The sequence below is a fragment of the Sciurus vulgaris genome, assembly GCF_902686455.1.
Source record: "Sciurus vulgaris genome assembly, chromosome: 3".
In the NCBI taxonomy this organism is placed as follows: domain Eukaryota; kingdom Metazoa; phylum Chordata; class Mammalia; order Rodentia; family Sciuridae; genus Sciurus; species Sciurus vulgaris.
Window position 1 is genome coordinate 116,045,256 of NC_136463.1, and position 20,625 is coordinate 116,065,880.

At 36.9% G+C, this 20,625-nt stretch overlaps 1 pseudogene across 1 annotated transcript; it reads left to right on the plus strand.

The window, feature by feature from the left end:
* Positions 1-8,314: 8,314 nt before the first annotated feature.
* On the plus strand, positions 8,315-9,791 carry LOC306655750 (putative gluconokinase; annotated as a pseudogene). The gene is made up of 2 exons: positions 8,315-8,336; positions 9,220-9,791. The product of its transcript is annotated as a putative gluconokinase (transcript).
* The last annotated feature ends 10,834 nt before the right edge of the window (positions 9,792-20,625 follow it).

Here is a 20,625-nt window from a genome sequence, read left to right on the forward strand (position 1 = left end):
AGCACTTACCAATGAAATAATGTAGGATGTAGGACTGGAATTATCTTTGTGGAGAGCTGTTTAGTAATAAATTAAATTCTTTTGAATATAGGGCTAAGCAGATTTCAAAATTTGTAGCTTTGGTGATTTGTGTCTTTCAAAGAATTTGTCCTTTTCAATTAAATTTTAAAATTTATTATTACAATAGAAATTGTATGTGGCATTCCATTATTATTCTAATTATGTAATATCTATAATAATATCCCTTTCTTTGTTTCTAATATTGGTGTTTGCTTTCTCTTTCTTTTAGTCTTGCTGGTGATATATCAATTTTATTGATGTTTCAAAAATCAGTTTTAGGTTCAGTTGACTTTTATATTGTTTGTACATTTTCTATTTTTTAGGATTTTGATGTGCTGTCTTTTTAAGTTGACATTTTAACCACTTATGTGTCCTTCTTATTTTATTTTATTTTTTGGCACTGGGGATTGAACCCAGAGATTCTTAACCATTAAGCCACATCCTCAGCCATTTTTATTTTTTATTTTGAGAGAGGGTCTTGCTAAGTTATCTATTGCCTTGCTAAATTGCTGAGGCTGGCTTTGAACATGTGATCTCCTGTTTCAGCCTCCCAAGTTACAGGGATTATAGTGTGTGCCTCCATGTCTGGTCCTTTTTAATTTTTATTTATTTATTTTTGATGCTGGGAATAGAATCCAGAGCCTCATACTTATTACTAGGCAAGTGCTCTTACCACCGAGCTATTCCCCAGTCCCTATATATCTCTTTATCCTTGACTGTATGTCTTGTTCTGAAGAACAAGAATATTGTATGATATTCAATAGACACTGTAGATATGTTTAGATTAATATTAGCATTGTGCATCTTCTTCTATCCTTTTACTTTTAATCTATCAACATGTTTAAATTTAAGCTGAGTCTTGTTACCCTGTGTCCTGCAAAGTATTATATATATGATAATCTATATCCTTTAAGTGATGTGTTTATACCATTTATATTTAATGCAATTATTGATTCATTAAGATATACATCTACCATTTTTTATGTGTTTTTAGTTTGCTACTTCTGTATTATTCCTCAGTTTTCTTTCCCTGCCATTTTTTTGGTTATTTGGAAATTTCCATTTTAATTCATCTGATGACTTTTCATTATATTTGTTTTGTTAATTTTTTTGTTGGTCGATCTTTGGTTTATTTTATACATACTTAAACTTCCTGAATTTATGTAGTATTGTACCACTTCAAGTAAAATGTAGATATTTAAAATATTTTCTCAGGTATCTATCATTTTGTTGTTCATCTATTATTGAAATCCAGATTTCCATTTGGAATCATTTCCCTTTGGTCTGAAGAACTTCTTTTGACATTATCTTATAGCAGGTCTATTGGTGAAAATTCTTTTAATTTTCCTTCATTTCAGAATGTCTTTATTTCAACTTGGCTCCAAAAGAGTATAGAATTTTGAATTAATAGTTCATTTCTTTTATCACTTTTAAGTGGTTATTCTATATCCTAGCTTCCATGATTTCTGATGAGAAATTTATGATTCTTAAGTTGTTGTTTTGCTACATTATGACCCTGTATAACTCCTGTGGGCCACAGTTTCAATCTAAGTCCAATTTTCAAAAAAAATTTTTTTTTTGTATTGGAGATTGAACCCAGGGTTACCACTGAGCTCCATCTCTAGTCCTTCTTTACGTTTTTTATTTTGAGACAGGGTCTTGCTAAGTTGCTTAGGACTTTGCTAAGTTGCTGAGGCTGGCCTAGAACTTGCAATTCTCTGGCCTAAACCTTTTGAGTTGCTGGGATTACAGGCCTGTACCATGGAACCAGTCTTGTATGTGAATCATTCTGTAAGTAGATTAGATGTTATTTCAGTTCTCAATGCCTTCGTTATAGTACCGTTGGTTTCCCCTTCTACATGCACATATCAAAAGTGAGCCCATGACTTTTTGGGTTTGTGCACAGAGTTTGAGAACCCATTTCTCCAGCTGTTTCATTCTGGAAATCTCCTCACATTCTTTGACCAATAAGGGCCTTGTTGTATGCCTGATCAGAAAGATGGAATTTATTTTGGAGCTGTAATTAGGAAGCTTGCCCTGTTGAAGGTTCTCACTTTTGATGTTTTTTCTTTTTTTTACAATCAGCCTGTGTTTTTATAGTTAATTTTTTTGAAAATTTAAAATTGTGGTAAAAAATGAATAAGATAAAATTTACTATTTTAAACATTTCTAAGTGTACAGTTCTGTAATGTTAAGCATATTCACATTATTGTGCAACCAATCACCAGAACCTTTTCATTTTGCAAAATCGAAACTATATATCTATGAAACAGTAACTTCCTACTATTCCCTCTCCTAAGACCTTGGAAATCACCATGTGCTTTCTGATTCTATGAATTCGAGTACTCTAGTCAGCTCATATAATGGAATCATACAGTATTTGTCTTTTTTCTGACTGGCTTATTTTATTTGTCATAATGTCTTTAAGGCCTCAAGGTTCATGTTGTATGTGTCAGACTTCTATTCCTTTTCAAAGCTAAATAATGTTCCATTGTATGTATATACCACATTTTCTTTACCCACTTATCCTTTGATGGATACTTGGGTTGCTTCCAGCTCTTGACTGTTTTGAACAGTATTGCTATGAACATAGGAGGTACAAACATCTCTTTAATATCTTCCTTTCATTTCTTTTAGGTATATATCCAGAATTGGAATTGTTATATCAGATGATAATTCTATTTTTAGTATTTTGAGGCACCACTATAGTATTTTCCATGGCAGCTATACCATTTTATGTTTTCACAACAGTACACAGATCCCAATTTCTTTATGTTCTGGTCAATAATTGTTCTTGTTGGTTTTTTATTTTTATTTTTTTGTGGTGCTGGGGATTGAACCCAGGGCCTTATGCTTGTGAGGCAAGCACTCTACCAACTGAGCTACATCCCCAGTCCCTCATTGTGGTTTTATTTACATTCCCTAATGACAACTTGTCCACTTTTGTTCACTTTTCACGGTTGACAGATTTTTTTTTTTTTGTCTTTTGTCTAATTTTTAAAAATTGTAGCAATAGAAAAGATAAGCTTTAAAGGGTTCACTTTGCCACAGCAAATTTTTAACTGGATTTTTGGACATTGTCAATTTTATATTTTGAGTAATAGATTTTATTGCATTTTTTTTTTTTTTTTAAGTATTGAACTTTGTTCCAGAAGGCAAGTAAGTAATTTAGGACTAGTTTGACTAGGGAAGGAGTCTTGTTTTAAAATCTTAATAAGGTTAATCTTGAGTCACCTCTACTCTAGGGCCACTCTAGCCTCAGTACTCAGGCATAGTCATCTAGCATCTCTGAGACAGAATGCCTTTTGTTTTCAATAAGATCTCTTTACTCTGGTTGGTGAGAATTTGAGAAGTCCCTAGTCTTGATTGAACTCTGGGAATTATTCATCTTACAGTTATCTAGAAAAATATTATTTTCTTGGAAGTTATTCTTCGCCTGGCATTGTGGAATTTCACACTCTGGGCACAAAGATTAGCATTCAACCAGAAACTTAAAGGGAGCATTAATGGTTTCTGGAGCTCTTTCTTGGTGTTACTTTCTTCTCTATGGTTTTATCTCACAGCTTCATTCATCTCTGCTCACTTGAGCTCCAGCCTCTGCCTCCCCAACTCAGTGGCACTCCTGGGCTGCTCAGGTTCCATCTCTTGTGCTGTAGGGATGCCCCAGGGATTGCTTTATTTGTTTCCTCTCTCTCAGGGCTCATAGTCCTGATGCTTGAAATTAGTTGTTTCATATGTTTTGTTCTTTCTTTGAGTTTATAGTAGAAGCCTAAGTCCAAAAGCAGTTAATCCTTTGTGGATAAAAACAGAAGACTGTCTCTATGTTTTTGCTCTGTGTTTTAAGCTGTTTCTTCCACATAGGCTACTAATATGATTTTCAGTAGTGAAAGTCCTTCTTTTCAATCCATCTACTGAATTTTGGAATCAGAAAAATGTTGCTTAATTCCAAAATGTCTTTTTATGCTGTAAACGAATCTTGTATATTCTTTTTCACCTTTATGTGGGAATTTGTTATTTATCTTCACCTTTCTGTTTCTTTTATTTGGTGATTTTTAAAAATTTATTGTTCTTTTTAGTTATACATGACAGCAGAATCCATTTGGATGTAATTATACAAGCATGGAATATATCTTATTCTAGTTAGGATTCCATCCTTATGGATGTACATGATGGTGGGATTCACTGTGTTGTTTTCATATATGTATAGAGGAAAATTATGTTAGATTCATTCCACTGTCTTTCCTTTTCCTACCCCCCCCCCCCTCCATTCCCCATTGTCTAATCAACTGAACTTCTATTCTTCCCCTCACCCTTCCACCCCCTTATTGTGAGTTGCTTCCACGTATCAGTGAGAACAATCAACCTTTGGTTTTTTGGGACTGGTTTATTTCATTTTCTTTAGTAACTTCTTAAATTTTGGGGTAATTCTTCATGGGGGATTTAGGTTCCCTTAAATACATTAAAATTTTTTTTCATATTCACTGTCAAAGATTTTATTTTCGGTGGTAACTTCAGTAGTAGTAAGAAACATATGAATAGAAGGAGGGACACAGTGTTTCCTTTTGTGTACTGTTGATGTATCAGCTGAAAGTCTGTCACTTTTGTCTTCAGAAGATAAAGTCCAAAAATTTTAGCATAGTATAATTTCCCCATTATTCCACTAACTTCCCTTGCCACCTGTCCAAATGTATCCTGTGTTCAAGGCATTCTATTTGGGATCTACATACACGGAATTTTCTTAAGCATTTGTACTTTGGTAACTGCCACTATATATATCTTCTGTGTTTTATAAGTATGACAAAATATCTGAAGCTGGGTACATTTATAAAGAAAAGAGATTTCATTTTGTTCACAGTTTGGGAGGATTTAGGGGCATGGCACTGGCAACATCTTGGCTCTGTTGAAGTCCTCATAGTGGATGGCATCACAATGGTGAGAGCTCCACACAGGAAGCCACAGAGAGACTGGGGTCCCTTAATCCCTTCTGAGAGCACTTCCACAATTGATCCAGGGACTATCAGTAGGCTCCACCTCTTAAAGCATGCCATCTCCTGACACCACCACCCTTGATACCAAGCTTCTAAGAACACATGAAGCCTTGGAAGATAAGCTCAAGTTAAATCCAAACCACGCTTTTCCCCACACTTGTCCTCCAAATACATTGTTTCTTATTCATACTTTCAGACAACCAGGGAGGGCTTTCACCCCACGAGGGATAGGCTTTCTTCACTGTGTGTGTGTGTGTGTGTGTGTGTATGTGTGTGTCTGTGCACAATGATCACACAGATCATTCAAAGCTTGGAGATCAGGCTTGATAAATGGATATGAATCAAGGAAAGAAAGACCGAGGAATAATTTCCAAATGCTGCTAATCGACACTGGCCCTTACTTTACTGAGTTTCACTTCTGTTACTACCACTGTGACAACTAATTTCTCATTGTCCCCACATCTTTGCTCAACTTTTCCATGATACAAAGTCCCAGGACAATAGCTCATCCAAATGATCAGTCTAGATCACATGTATACTTCTGGCTTCTAGGGAGTAGGGAGAGGGGATATTTGCTTTTTCCTAGGTATTTTTAAAGAAAATCAATATCCTGCCTCCCCCTTATCTTGAGATTTCCCCAATAAAGGATGAGTGTTTGGATGTTGAGTTGCCAAAAATAGCAAATGTCCACTCTATTTTTTAAGCAATCTTTCCTAAATATTTTTTATCTTGGCCAAGATTTTGATTGGTATTGGACAGCGTGAGTTCAAGATTGTATTTGCTGACAACTACCTGGAGTGCTGCTACTCTATGTTGCCAATTAAATAAGGACCCATATGCTTTAACAGACAGTTGAAATGGGAGTAGGACTGATATCCTCTTGTGAAAGTTAAGTTGCCTAATATAGACACAGGGCTGAGTAGAAAGCCACCCCTGGTGCAAAGTAAGCTGTGGGAGTACCTGTAAGCATGGCCAAAAGTCTACTCTTAATCATTTAATAAATGATTAAAAAACTGATCCAGTGTACAAATGAAAAGAACATTTATGACCTAGCAAAACTATAATAATATTAACTGGAAAAACTTTAAGACCATTGTAGTCAATGTCTCTTTATTCATTAAACATTGATGAAGATCTCACAATGCCTAGCTTTGAAAATTGCTGCTGAGTATTGCTGCAATTTTGTATAATTTTTGAAAGAAGATATTTGAGAAATATGCTTCTAAATAACAGAAAGAGGAAAGTTTCATGTGATTTTTTTTCTTTCAAAAAAATGAATGTAAAAATTTGATGTTAAAATTTGATTTTGAGGGGCTGGGGATATAACTCAGTGGGTAGAATGCTTGCCTTGCAAGCACAAGGCCCTGGGTTCAATCCCCAGCACCAAAAAAAAAAAAAAAAAAAAAATTGATTTTGAATAGACAATATGTCACACATTAAAATGCTACTGATTGTGAAATCTTTTTGTATCTCATTGGTTCATTGCTTTCTCTACTATAATTAATCACTTAGATTTGTTTTGTAATATTTCAGTTACTTATGTGCAAATAAAAGCAAATAAGTGTATGTAGTTTTGTTTGTGCCTTATAAAACACACACACACACACACACACACATATCATACTATATTCACTTTTTTGCACCTTACATTTAATTTTTTAATTTAAAAATTTTTTTTGTGAGTTGTATTTTTTGTGGGGTTTGAGCCAAAGACCTCAAAGATGTAAGGCAAGTGCTCTGCCACTGACTTACACCCCCATACCCTTGCTTTGCTTTTAAAAAAACTTAATGGATTTTAGAGGTTGTTCCATAGAAGTTAATAAAAATTTTTTTCATTTTTTTTCTTTTCAATGATACTCCATTATGTGAATTTAAAAAAACCATTTTCCTATTGAAGGAGACTTAAGTCGATTCCTGTTAAATGATATAGTATATTTTAGGATTTAGCATCAAATATTCTTTGGTGTCTTTGGATAGTGTTTTTTTTTTTTTTTTTTTGGATAGTGTTTTAAAGTTTTCTTTTTATAAGTCTTGACTATTGTTATTAGGTGTTATATTTTGGGAAGGGGTATTGAAAGTGGAATCCTTTCTTCCTTTATATTTTCTACCAGTTATTTTATATATATACAACATAGAAAGGTAATTATTTTGTATGATATTAATTAACTGAATTATTTTTATCAATTTTGGCAGTTCTGTGGTTATTTTTTTCAGGTTTTGCATTTATTCAGCCAAATCATCTGCTTCTCCCACCCCCTTTTTGGTGGTTCTTGGAGTTGAACCCAAATTCAGTGCTTTGAGTATCCTAGAAAAAGGCTCTACCCCTGAACCACATCTCTGGCCTTCATCTTTATATTTACACAATTGCATTAAGTAATACATTAGCTTCATGTTAAAGAACAGTGGTGATAGTGACTACTCACTTGTTCCTGACTGTAGTCTGACTTTAATGTCATTGCTGCTAATGTTAAAACCTGTTGCAGGGGACACACTGGGAAAATATTTTATTAAGGAAGTAGCTCCATATTTTGATTTTGTTAATTTTCTTTTTCTTTAAAAATTGTTGGACTTTTCAAATTCTCTTTAGCATGTTGGAGATCAACTTTTTTTGTTGTCATTAGAACTACTAATACAATGTCAATTAATAGTTTTGAACCAATATTGCATTTCTGAAGCAAATCTCACTTGGTCACTATCCACCATCCTTGCATTTCTAGAACAAGTCATACTAGGTTATCATGCATTCATCTTTTAATATATTGCTGGGTTATGTTTATTAATAATTTATTTAGCCAGGCATGGTGGTGCACATTCATAATCCCAATATTTGGGAGGCTGAGCTGGAAAATCACAAGTTCGAGATCAGCCTCAGCAAATTAGCAAGACCCTCAGCAACTTGGTGAGATCCTGTCTCAAAAAATAAACAGGGCTGGAATTGTACATAGTGCAGTGATAAAACATTCCTAGGTTCAATTTCTAATACAAAAAGAATTTACTTGAAGATATCTGTGTTAATTTTTGCAGTGATATTGGTTTGTGGTTATTTGTGCAATCTTTGTCAGTTTTGGTATTAATATTTTTTGTTACAAATGTATGAAAATTTTGTATTTCTATATAGTTGAACAGTTTAAATTGCATTGGTACCACCTTTAATATTTTCATATACTTCTTCTTGAATCTTATTTTAAGGGATTGGGAAAGAGGAATGTGTTGTTCTATAGCAATTTCCCCAGTTGCTTCTGTGGAAGTTGGACTGTTATGACTCTATGGTTTTTGAGTTCAGTGTTGGTAAATTATACTTTAATGCATAGTGTTATCATTATTATTATTTTCTAAAATTTTGGCTATTTTGGTTTGTATTTTTTCTTTGATCTGACACCTATTTTGGAAAGGCAGTTTAAAATTTCCAGATGAAAGAAACTTTTAAATTTCCAATTTTATTGATTTCTAGTTTTATTACATAATAGTCAGATTTGTTTGTTTTATTTTTGCTTTCTGGAATTTACAGATTTAATACAAAGCATGTGTGAGAACCTAGCTATTCTCTCAAGCTAGATGTTAATGAGATGAACTAAATACATAGCACAATCTTACTGTGCTCACTAAATTTTTATTTCTTTTGGAAAATGTAGCTTTTTCCATAATGTTATTTATGTCAAGATACAGTGGGCTTGCTCTCTCTGCTTTCTGATCAACATGTGAGCTGCTTCCCTCTGCCAACTTTTCTGCCATGAGACCTGTCGGGTCCTCTCTGTTACATCCTGCGTGGAGGAGGAAAGGGTTAACTGACAGAGGATGTTGGCAATTTTTCTATCTCTTACCCAAAAGACTTATTTACTCAATAAACACATTAGAGCCAATAATCTTTTTATGAGAGTGGGTGTGACAGGTCTGGCCATACCAACTCTGGCCTCTTTACAACAACTGAGTCGCCCAACTCTCCTTTATTTATAATATGCAGGTAAAAGGGGGCAAGGGCCGGGGAGCTTGTTCCTTGATGGACAGGATAGGGTGGAGTTAGGGGAGCCATCCTCGTAGGGGAAAATTCTAGGAGACAGGAAACCACTCTCACCCAGCACCACATATTTTTCAGCAGGTCCTAGAAGCCAGGCCTTTGTGTCACATGGCTCAACCTAGGCTGATTCTGCTAAATAAGGACGGCTTCCCACAGAGCCCCAAGGAAAGGAATCTGCTGTCTATGGATTTAGACCTCTGAAACCATCTAATGTGGTCGCCCTGCTAGCATCTGAAATGGGATGGATTCTATGATGCAGATGACTATCATCCAAAGGAAAATTGATTGAAGATTGAGAAAGGGATACAACTGAGTGATCAGGACAGGATTCCATGGCTTTGCAACTTGCATGACATTTTACTGAGGGATGTAGTCTCAGGACAGCATGTTGTTCTAGCCTGTTCCGCTTTGAAGAAAACATACAGAGACATCTTAATTCAAAGAAAAGAGTGTGCTTCTGAAATGTGGGAAGTCAAGAAAGGAAGAAAAGCTGGCTGAGGTGCAGCTCCTGGTGGTCCAACTAAGCAGGTCGTTTGAGGATCTCTGGATGCTTACTCCAAAGTAAAGAACATTTGATGTCTTTGTTGTTATTACAGTCCCAGTTTAGTACTCTGCAGCCCCCATCACCACCCGAAAACTTCATCCAAATCAGTGTAGACAAAAATCTGTCAGAGATCATTGCTATAATTTCATCTGAAAATGAAATGAGAATCATTTCACATCAGTGATCCAGAACAGAATCAGTCATAGATCTCTATCCCATTCCAAACCTTGTTCCAGTCTCTTCACACATACCGTATTATAAATTCTTCTTAAGGTTGAACCAACCATGGTGTGTCAAGATACATGTGTTTGTATTTGTAGGAATTTGTGATGTGCTTGGCATCATGGTTTGGCACAGTTTAAAATCAAGCTTAAATTGAAGTTTAAATTCATCAGTGATGCCATTAAATGATCACAGGAAATTCTGTAATTAATGATAGAAATCATTACTTTGTTTAGAACATTTTTCACTAATGCCTATATTTTACAATAAATGAAATGGCTATAAAATATACAATAGGCTTATTATTATTTTAGAGAAATTAATAATGATTAAAAAGTATACATTTCAGTTTTAATCTCCCAAACAGTAATTATCAATAGAAGTGATCTACACAAGTAGACACTCTTTGTGGTTCTCTATAATTTTTAAGTATTTTAAGGGCCAAAATTTTTGAGAATCAATGCATTGTAGAATTGTGTTTTACTTTGTGATCCATTTTGAAAATCTTTTTCTTCTAACAATTGAATTAAACTCCTTACACTTATTGATATTCCAGATGTTCTTAACTATGGCTATTATTTTCATCTTATGTGTTCTACTTTAATAATTTTCAAGTTCTTAGTCTGCATTTTTCTTCTCCTTTTTTAAGATACAATTTTTCTCGTATCATATGAGTTTTATATTTTTACCCTAATGGTTCCTTTTATAATTACACCTTTACGTAATATGCTTAGTTCTCTTTTACTTCATCGCTCGATTCCCTACCCTGAGAAATGATAGCATGCACATGTTACCTCTTTCTTCTTTCACACTCTTTTATCACCTGATTTAGTTAATGTTGGGGGCTGTGCCATGTTGACCCCACCAGAATGGCGCCTGATCACATCGGCAGTGAGGAGGTTAATTGACATAAGCACACTCATGTGATTTATCGTCCATGCACACAATGTATGTGCATGTGTTCTCAAGCACTCCTAACTGTGCCTGCTGGGACTTCTAGCGTCTGGCCTAATCTTTGCGTAAGAGGCGTGGCCCTGCTCTCCGCCTCCTGGAGGTGATATAAGGGTAGGCAGAGCGAGACAGAAGAACACAGCAGCTAGTAGAAAGAAGAACAGCAGCTAGTAGAAAGAAGCGGGACACAGCAGCGAGCAGAAGAAGTGGCAAACAGAAAGAAAAGACAGCGAAACAGCAGCTAGCAGAAAGAAGCGCAGAGAAGCCATTAGCAGAAAGGACTCAGGAGCAGCAGCTAGTAGAAAGCAGAACAGCAGCTAGCAGAAAGTGGCGGAAGGCAGATCGCAGAGCGGAGAACTGAGATGCATCATTAAAGCACCTTAGGTAGACGCACCCTTAGTTCACAGGATGCAGGACACACCAGTAAGAAGCAGCAGACCTTAAGTAAGGCGTAGCAAGTCTCTCTTCCTCTAAGCTCTAAGCAAAGCCTGTCCTTCTCTCAAAGACTCTTTTAAGCAGTCTCTCTCTCTCTCCTCTCAAAACAAGTAAACCTCATTTCCTCTATCCTCTATAAACAAACAAGTAAGAAAGCAGCGCACTAAAGAGAAAGATAGAAGTAGCTCAGTTTCCACTCCACCACCCATAAGACCCGTGCAAGTTGTTGCTGCAAGCTGTGACAAATATCCACGGATTTGGTATCGCTAAGAGCCAGCGACAAGTTAATTATATAATCTTTCTTAGGTTTTACTCATGTTATTAAATATGCTTATACTTAAATTGCAATGTGTCATCCCAATGATTATAGGTTGAGGCAATCAATAATGATTCCTGCAGCTTACTATCCTTCATGGAATTTATTTCCTTTTAGATTTATTTTAAGCATTAATCTTTTATCTCAAAAAACTATTCATTTGGTCTGGGGAGATAGCTCAGTTAGTAGAGTGCTTGCCTCTTAAGCATTAAGGCCCTGGGTTCAATCCCCAGCACCGCAAGAAAAAAAAAAGCTGTCCATTCTTTTTCCCTCTGTGCTTTGAATCCAATCATCTCCCTTCCTACTGAGGTACTGGTCATTTTCTATTCTTTATCTTCAGCCTCTTTCTGTAGCCATTTCTCTTTTATTATATGTTCATTCTCAAGTCTTTATCATCTTAAAAACTTTAAAATCTTTTCCCCTCTCACTTGCAGAAGTTTGAGACCCTTGGTTTTTTTTTTTTTTTTTTTTTCCAGTACTGGGGATCAAACTCAGGGCCTTGTGCTTGTGAGGCAAGTACTCTACCAGCTGAGCTATCTCCCGAGCCCATGACCCTTTCTTAAATAAAGAAGAATAAGCTTCTTCAGTAGCTATTTGCTCATACACCACTGCAGTCTGACTTACACCCTCAGTCATGCTATTGAAAACATTTTGCTCATGATTACTAGTAATTTCTTGCTTATGATTTTCAGTTAGTGCCTTACATGACCTCTCTGTAGCATTTGACAATGCTGGTCACTGCATCTTCTCATGGTTTTTATGATAGTATAGTTTCTGATTCTCTTCTCATCACTCAACTATTTTTTTTGGCTCTTAAGATTGAATCCAGGGGAGCTTCACCACTGAGCTACATCCCCAGTTCTTTTTCTTTTTAGTTTTTTGAGACATGGTCTTGCTAAGTTGCTGAGGCTGGTCTTGAACTTGTGATTCTCCTGCATCAGCCTCCTGAGTTGCTGGGATTACAGGCATACGCCATCATGCCTGGCTTCATCACGTAACCTCTGATTTTTTTCATGGTTTCTTTTCTTTGTACCTGCTGTATAGGAATAAAAAACTATGTCAGTACTTTTCCTGATTTTCTTGGAAGAGTTCACCAACTCTTATAGTTTTAATTTCTACCTTAAAATATTCAAGACCTTTAGTCTTCACAGATTTATAAAAAAATTTAACTTTAGCATAAATTTATATTTTAGTTATCTAGCCTTTGCTTCCTTTCATTATTGCTTTTGGAAAATTATATTTGCTTATTGTAAATAATCCAAAAAATGTAGAAAAGTGTAAAAATAAAATTTAAAAAATAGCCTAAATTCTACTATTTATAAATCACCATCATTAACATAAGGTGAATATTGTTTCATATATAATTTTATGAAAAACACACATCTAGAACTGCAGAAATAAAAAATAGTTTAGGTTGGAATCTAGGAAAAATTGTTTTACAAAAGAGGGTCATATTGTGAATGCATTTTATTTTATTTTTTTTTATTTTTATTTTTTTTCAATTTTTACCAAAGTTTATTTGATCTGGAATTCAGATTTAAAGAAACATTAAGGTGAAAAGGCATTTTGAATATTAAAACAATTATCAGGTGAATGCATTTTAAATAAAATATTAAATTTAATGTGATGTAAAGTAATAGATATAAAAGAGACTGAAGTTAAAGAAATGTTGAACTTCAAATAAATGCCTCTTCATCACAGGATTTATTTCTTTGTGATTCTTCTTATGATTAAAAAGTATGGAGACACCCCTCCCCCTGCTGGAGCAGTGAACTCGGACAACTGGGAGCGCCGTAAAGGAGGCCGCTCGGCACAGCGCTGGGACTCGGAGCAACCACTGGGGCTCCAGAGGCTGCCCAGGGGAGGAGTGGCGAGGAGAGCTGTGTGGACTCAGAACACCGGGGCCTGCCCTGAGGAGGAGGAGGAGGAACGTGGCCGCTTGGGTTCGGAGTGACTGCACCAGAGCTACAGGCGGTTGCCAGAGGAGAAGCTGCGCAGTGAGCTGTTTGGACTCAGAACGACTGCTTCTGAACACCGGGGCCTGCCCTGAGGAAGAAGAGGAGGAGGAGCGTGGCCGCTTGGATTCGGGTGACTACACCAGAGCTACAGGCGGTTGCCAGAGGAGGGGCTGCGTGGTGAGCTGTTTGGACTCGGACCACTTCTGAACACCGAGGCCTGCCCGGAAGAGTAGGACGAGGAGGAGGAGGAGCGCGGTGGGTCATTTGGACTCGCAGTGACTGCATTAGCGCTCCAGGCGGCTGCTCAGAGGAGAAGGCGAGTGGTGAGTTGTTTGGACTTAAAGTGACAGCTCCTGAACACAGGGGGCTGCCTGGAGGAGAAGCGTGGTGGGTCGCTTGGTCTTGAGTGGCCGCACCAGAGCTCCGGGCGGTTGCCCAAAGGACCCGTGCAGCGGGTCACGTGGATTCAGAGCCACTCAGAGTGACCGCTCCTGAACACTCGGGGGGTTATCTGGAGAAGGAGGAGGAACGGGGAGGGTCACTTCGACTCGGAGTGATTGATTGCCCAGGGCTACGGGTGGTTGGTGGGAGGAGGAGGCACGCAGTGAATTTCTTGGACTCCTAGTGACCGCACCGGAGTACTGGGCGGCTGTCTGGAGGAAGAGGCGTGTGGCGGGTCTCTGGGACTCAGAGCGATTGTACGGGGCCCCAGGTGGCTGCTCAGAGGAGGAGCTGCATAGCCAGGCAATTAGGTGCAGAGCAGGGTCCCAGGATCTAGGAGGCTTCTTGGTGGAAGAGCCGCACAGAGACAGGCTTAGGGCGGAGCGAAGGTTCCAGACCTGCGGGCAGATTCTCTGAGGAGGGGCAGCCTAAGGAGATTCATCTGCGAAGGGTGAGGCTCCCAGGCCCAGGAGGTAGGGCCGGGCCCCTGGGAACTTTGCAGAGGAAGGCAGCTCAGCCCAGGCGGTAGCTGTAAATTGAGGGGAACCTCTAGGAAGGAACTGACCAGCGAGACCTCCCCACCAGGTGAGTCTTCCCTGCCGGGTGAGGTTTCCCCACAAGGACGGTAAAACCAGAGACTCAGGCCCAAATAGGCCTTGCCTCAGCCCGCAGCCTAGGTCCCCTTTGGATGACCATTGATCAACAAGTGGAGGCACCTCTGCCCACTAGCAGGGATTATACCCCACCTGAAGGCCACCACTCCTAGAGAGGCAGCTTCCTTGTGGAGCACCGCATTATCAACTTCCTCCAAGACTTCAGCCTACTGAAGGCTAAGGGGGGATATATATAGAAATCTTCAGGGACATTGTTAGTCAATAGAGGAACTCTGCAATATCTCAGCGGTCCACTGAAACCTGAACAATATGAGAAAACAAGGAAAGAAAATGCTGCAAACAAATCTAGATGTTACATCAATAAAACCCAATGACAGCATGGCAGAAGAAATGACAGAAAAGGAGTTCAGAATGTACATAATTAAAATGATCAGAGAAGCAAACGATGAGATGAAAGAGCAAATGCAAGCATTGAATGATTGCACCAATCGACAGTTAAAAGAGCAAATACAGGAAGCAAAAGATCATTTCAATAAAGAGTTAGAGATATTGAAAAAAAAAACAAACAGAAATCCTTGACATGAAGGAAACCATAAACCAAATTAAGAACTCCATAGAAAGCATATCCAATAGGATAGAACACCTGGAAGACAGAACCTCAGACATTGAAGACAAAATATTTAACCTTGAAAACAAAGTTGAACAAACAGAGAAGATGGTAAGAAATCATGAACAGAATCTCCAAGAACTATGGGATATCATGAAAAGGCCAAATTTAAGAATTATTGGGATTGAGGAAGGCCTAGAGAAACAAGCCAAAGGAATGAACAATTTATTCAATGAAATAATATCAGAAAATTTCCCAAATGTGAAGAATGAAATGGAAAATCAAGTTCAAGAGGCTTATAGGACTCCAAATACACAAAATTACAACAGACCCACACCAAGGCACATTATAATGAAAAAACATACAAAATAAAGACAGAATTTTAAAGGCTGTGAGAGAAAAGAACCAAATTACATTCAGGGGGAAACCAATACGGATATCAGCAGATTTTTCAAGCCAGACCCTAAAAGCTAGAAGGGCCTGGAACAACATTTTTCAAGCCCTGAAAGAAAATGGATGCCAACCAAGAATCTTATACCCAGCAAAACTGACCTTCAAATTTGACGATGAAATAAAATCCTTCCATGATAAACAAAAGCTAAAAGAATTTACAAAAAGAAAGCCAGCATTACAGAACATTCTCAGCAAAATATTCCATGAGGAAGAGATGAAAAACAAAGAAGCAAATCAGCAAAGGGAGGAATTATCCTAAAGGAATTGTCAAATAAAGGAGGAAACAAGTCGTGTCAAATAAATAATAAATAAAATTTAAAAAATGAACCAAGTGACCGGGAAACCAAATCATATCTCTATAATAACCCTGAATGTTAATGGCCTGAATTCATCAATCAAAAGACATAGACTGGCAAATTGGATTAAAAAGAAAGATCCAACAATATGTTGCCTGCAAGAGACTCACCTCATAGAAAAAGATACCCATAGACTAAAGGTGAAAGGATGGGGAAAAACATACCATGCACATGGACTCAGCAAAAAAGCTGGAGTATCCATCCTCATTTCCGATAATGTGGACTTCAAGCCAAAGTTAGTCAGAAGGGATAAAGAAGGTCATTTCATACTGCTTAAGGGAAGCATAAATCAGCAAGATATAACAATCATAAACATCTATGCCCCAAACAGTGGCTCATCCATGTATGTCAAACAAATCCTTCTCAATTTCAGAAACCAAATAGACCATAACACAATAATACTAGGTGATTTTAACACGCCTCTCTCACCACTGGACAGATCTTTCAGACAAAAATTGAACAAAGAAACCATAGATCTCAATAACACAATCAATAATCTAGACTTAACAGACATTTATAGAATATACCATCCAACCAAGAGCGAATACACTTTCTTCTCAGCAGCACATGGATCCTTCTCTAAAATAGACCATATATTATGCCACAAAGTTAATGTTAGCAAATACAAGAAGATAGAGACACTAGCATGTATTCTATCAGATCATAATGGATTGAAGTTGGAAATAAATGAAAGAGTAAAACACAGAAACTATTCCAACATCTGGAGATTAAACAATATGCTATTATATGATGAAGGGATAACAGAAGATATTAGGAAGGAAATTAAAAAATTCTTAGAGGTAAATGAGAACAAAGAAACATCATATCAAAATCTCTGGGACACTATGAAAGCAGTACTTAGAGGGAAATTTATTTCATGGAGTGCATTTAATAAAAGAAGTAAAACTCAACAAATAAACGACCTAACACTACAGCTCAAAGCCCTAGAAAAAGAAGAACAGAACAGCACCAAAAGTAGTAGAAGACAGGAAATAGTTAAACTCAGAGCTGAAATCAATGAAATTGAAACAAAAGAAACAATACAAAAAATTGACAAAATAAATAGTTGGTTCTTCAAAAAAATAAAAAAAATTGATAAACCTTTAGCCACACTAACAAAGAGAAGACGAGAGAAAACCCAAATCACTAAAATTCGGAATGAACAAGGAAATATCACAACAGACAAGATTGAAATACAAAACATAATTAGAAGCTATTTTGAAAATCTATACTCCAACAAAATAGAAAATTTTGAAGACATCAACAGATTTCTAGAGACATATGAATTGCCTAAACTGAACGAGGAGGACATAAACAATTTAAATAGACCAATTTCAAGTACTGAAATAGAAGAAGTCATCAAAAGCCTACCAACAAAGAAAAGTCCAGGACCAGATGGGTTCTCAGCTGAGTTCTACAAAACCTTTAAAGAAGAGCTCATTCCAATACTTCTCAAAATATTCCATAAAATAGAAGAGGAGGGAACCCTCCCAAACTCATTCTATGAAGCCAATATCACACTGATACCTAAACCAGACAGAGACTCATCAAGGAAAGAAAATTTCAGACCAATATCCTTAATGAACATCGACGCAAAAATTCTCAACAAAATTTTAGCAAATCGCATACAAAAATATAGTAAAAAGATAGTGCACCATGATCAAGTGAGTTTCATCCCAGGGATGCAAGGTTGGTTCAACATCAGGAAATCAATAAACGTAATTCACCATATTAATAGACTTAAAGTCAAGAATCACATGATTATTTCAATAGATGCAGAAAAAGCATTTGATAAAATACAGCACCCCTTCATGCTCAAAACACTAGAAAAAATAGGGATAGTGGGAACATTCTTTAACATTGTAAAGGCCATTTATGCTAAGCCCATGGCTAATATCATTCTAAATGGTGAAAAACTGAAAGCATTCCCCCTAAAAACTGGAACAAGGCAGGGATGCCCTCTTTCACCACTTCTATTCAACATCGTTCTTGAGACTCTGGCCAGAGCAATTAGACAAACCAAAGAAATTAAAGGGATACGAATTGGAAAAGAAGAACTCAAACTATCCCTATTTGCTGATGACATGATTATATATTTAGAGGAACCTGGAAATTCCACCAGAAAACTCTTAGAACTCATAAGTGAATTCAGTAAAGTAGCAGGTTACAAGATCAATGCCCATAAATCCAACACATTTTTATACATAAGTGATGAATCTTCAGAAAGAGAAATTAGGAAAACTACCCCATTCACAATAGCCTCGAAAAAAATAAAATACTTGGGAATCAATCTCACAAAAGAGGTGAAAGACCTCTACAATGAGAACTATACAACACTAAAGAAAGAAATTAAAGAACACCTTAGAAGATGGGAAAATCTTCCATGTTCTTGGATAGGAAGAATTAATATTGTCAAAATGGCCATACTACCTAAAGTGCTATACAAATTCAATGCAATTCCAATTAAAATCCCAATTGTGTACCTTACAGAAATAGAGCAAGCAATTATGAAATTCATCTGGAAGAATAAGAAACCCAGAATAGCTAAAGCAATCCTTAGCAGGAAGAGTGAAAGAGGGGTATTGCAATACCAGATCTTCAACTCTACTACAAAGCAATAGTAACAAAAACGGCATGGTATTGGTACCAAAGTAGAAAGGTAGATCAATGGTACAGAATAGAGGACACGGACACAAACCCAAATAAATACAATCTTCTCATACTAGACAAAGGTGCCAAAAATATGCAATGGAGAAAAGATAGCCTCTTCAACAAATGGTGCTGGAAGAATTGGAAATCCATATGCAACAGAATGAAACTAAACCCATATCTCTCACCATGCACGAAACTAAACTCAAAATGGATTAAGGACCTCAGAATCAGACCAGAGAACCTGCATCTTATAGAAGAAAAAGTAGGTCCAAATCTTCACCTTGTTGGCCTAGGATCAGACTTCCTTAACAGGACTCCCATAGCACAAGAAATAAAAGCTAGAATCAACCACTGGGATAGATTCAAACTAAAAAGCTTTCTCTCAGCAAAGGAAACTATCAGCAATGCGAAGAAAGAGCCTACAGAGTGGGAGAATATCTTTGCCAATCATACTTCAGATAGAGCACTAATCTCCAGAATCTATAAAGTACTCAAAAAACTCTACTCCAAGAATTCAAATAATCCAGTCGACAAATGGGCTAAGGAAATGAATAGACACCTCACAGAAGAAGATCTACAAGCAATCAACAAACATATGGAAAAATGCTCAACATCTCTAGTAATAAGAGAAATGCAAATCAAAACCACCCTAAGATTCCATCTCACCCCAATTAGAATGGCGATTATCAAGAATACGAGCAACAACAGGTGTTGGCGAGGATGTGGGGAGAAAGGTACACTCATACATTGCTGGTGGGGCTGCAAATTAGTGCAGCCACTCTGGAAAGCAGTGTGGAGATTCCTTAGAAAACTTGGAATGGACCCTCCATTTGACCCAGCTATCCCACTCCTTGGCCTATACCCAAAGGACTTAAAATCAGCATACTACAGAGATACAGCCACATCAATGTTCATAGCTGCTCAATTCACAATAGCCAGACTGTGGAACCAACCTAGATGCCCTTCAATGGATGAGTGGATAAAGAAACTGTGGTATATATATATACAATGGAATATTACTCAGCCATAAAGAATGATAAAATGATGGCATTTGCAGGCAAATGGATGAAATTGGAGAATATCATGCTAAGTGAGATAAGCCAATCTCAAAAAGCCAAAGGACGAATGATATCGCTAATAAGTGGAGGATGACACATAATGGGGGGGAGGGAAGGGTTAGTGTTAGGGTTAGAGTTAGGGTTAGGGAGGGGGGCAAGTATGGAGGAAGGAACTACTGTATAGAGGGTAAAGAGGGGTGGGAGGGGTGGGGGAAGGGAAAAAATAACAGAATGAATCAAACAACATTACTCTATGTAAATTTATGATTACACAAATGGTATGCCTTTACGCCATGTACAAACAGAGAAACAACATGTATCCCATTTGTTTACAATAAAAAAAAAAAAAGAAAAACATGGGGAAATCAGTGAAAAAAAAAAAAAAAGAAATGGAAAATATGGTCTCAAAGACGTTTCTGCACTCAACTCCATAGCTGCATTATCCATGATATCTAAAACACGGAACCAACAAGTGTGCACAGATGGATAAATGGAAAAAATATAATGTGATATATACATACAAGGAAATATGAGCCTTTAAAAATGAAGGAATTGGAGGCACATTCTCAGCATTAAGAAGCATTGAGAACACTAGGCTAAGTAAAATAAACCAATCACGAATACTATGATTCCACTGATAGGACTATTTAGAATATCCAGGATCACAGTGACAGAAAGTAAAAGAGGAATTGCCAATGACTGAGGAGTGGGTAGGTTGGAGAGTTATTGTTTAATGGTTAGAGATTCTGTTTTATCATAAGAAAAGAGTTATAGAGATGGATGGGGCTTATGGCTGAACATTATGAATGAACTTTATACCCCTGAAATGTACATTTAAAAATGATTAATATGTTACAATTTATATCAAGGGAATTTTATCATGATTTAAGAAAATAAAATATCTGAAATATAGCAAAATTAATTGCTTGAATTTTTATATAAAAATTTAAAGCAA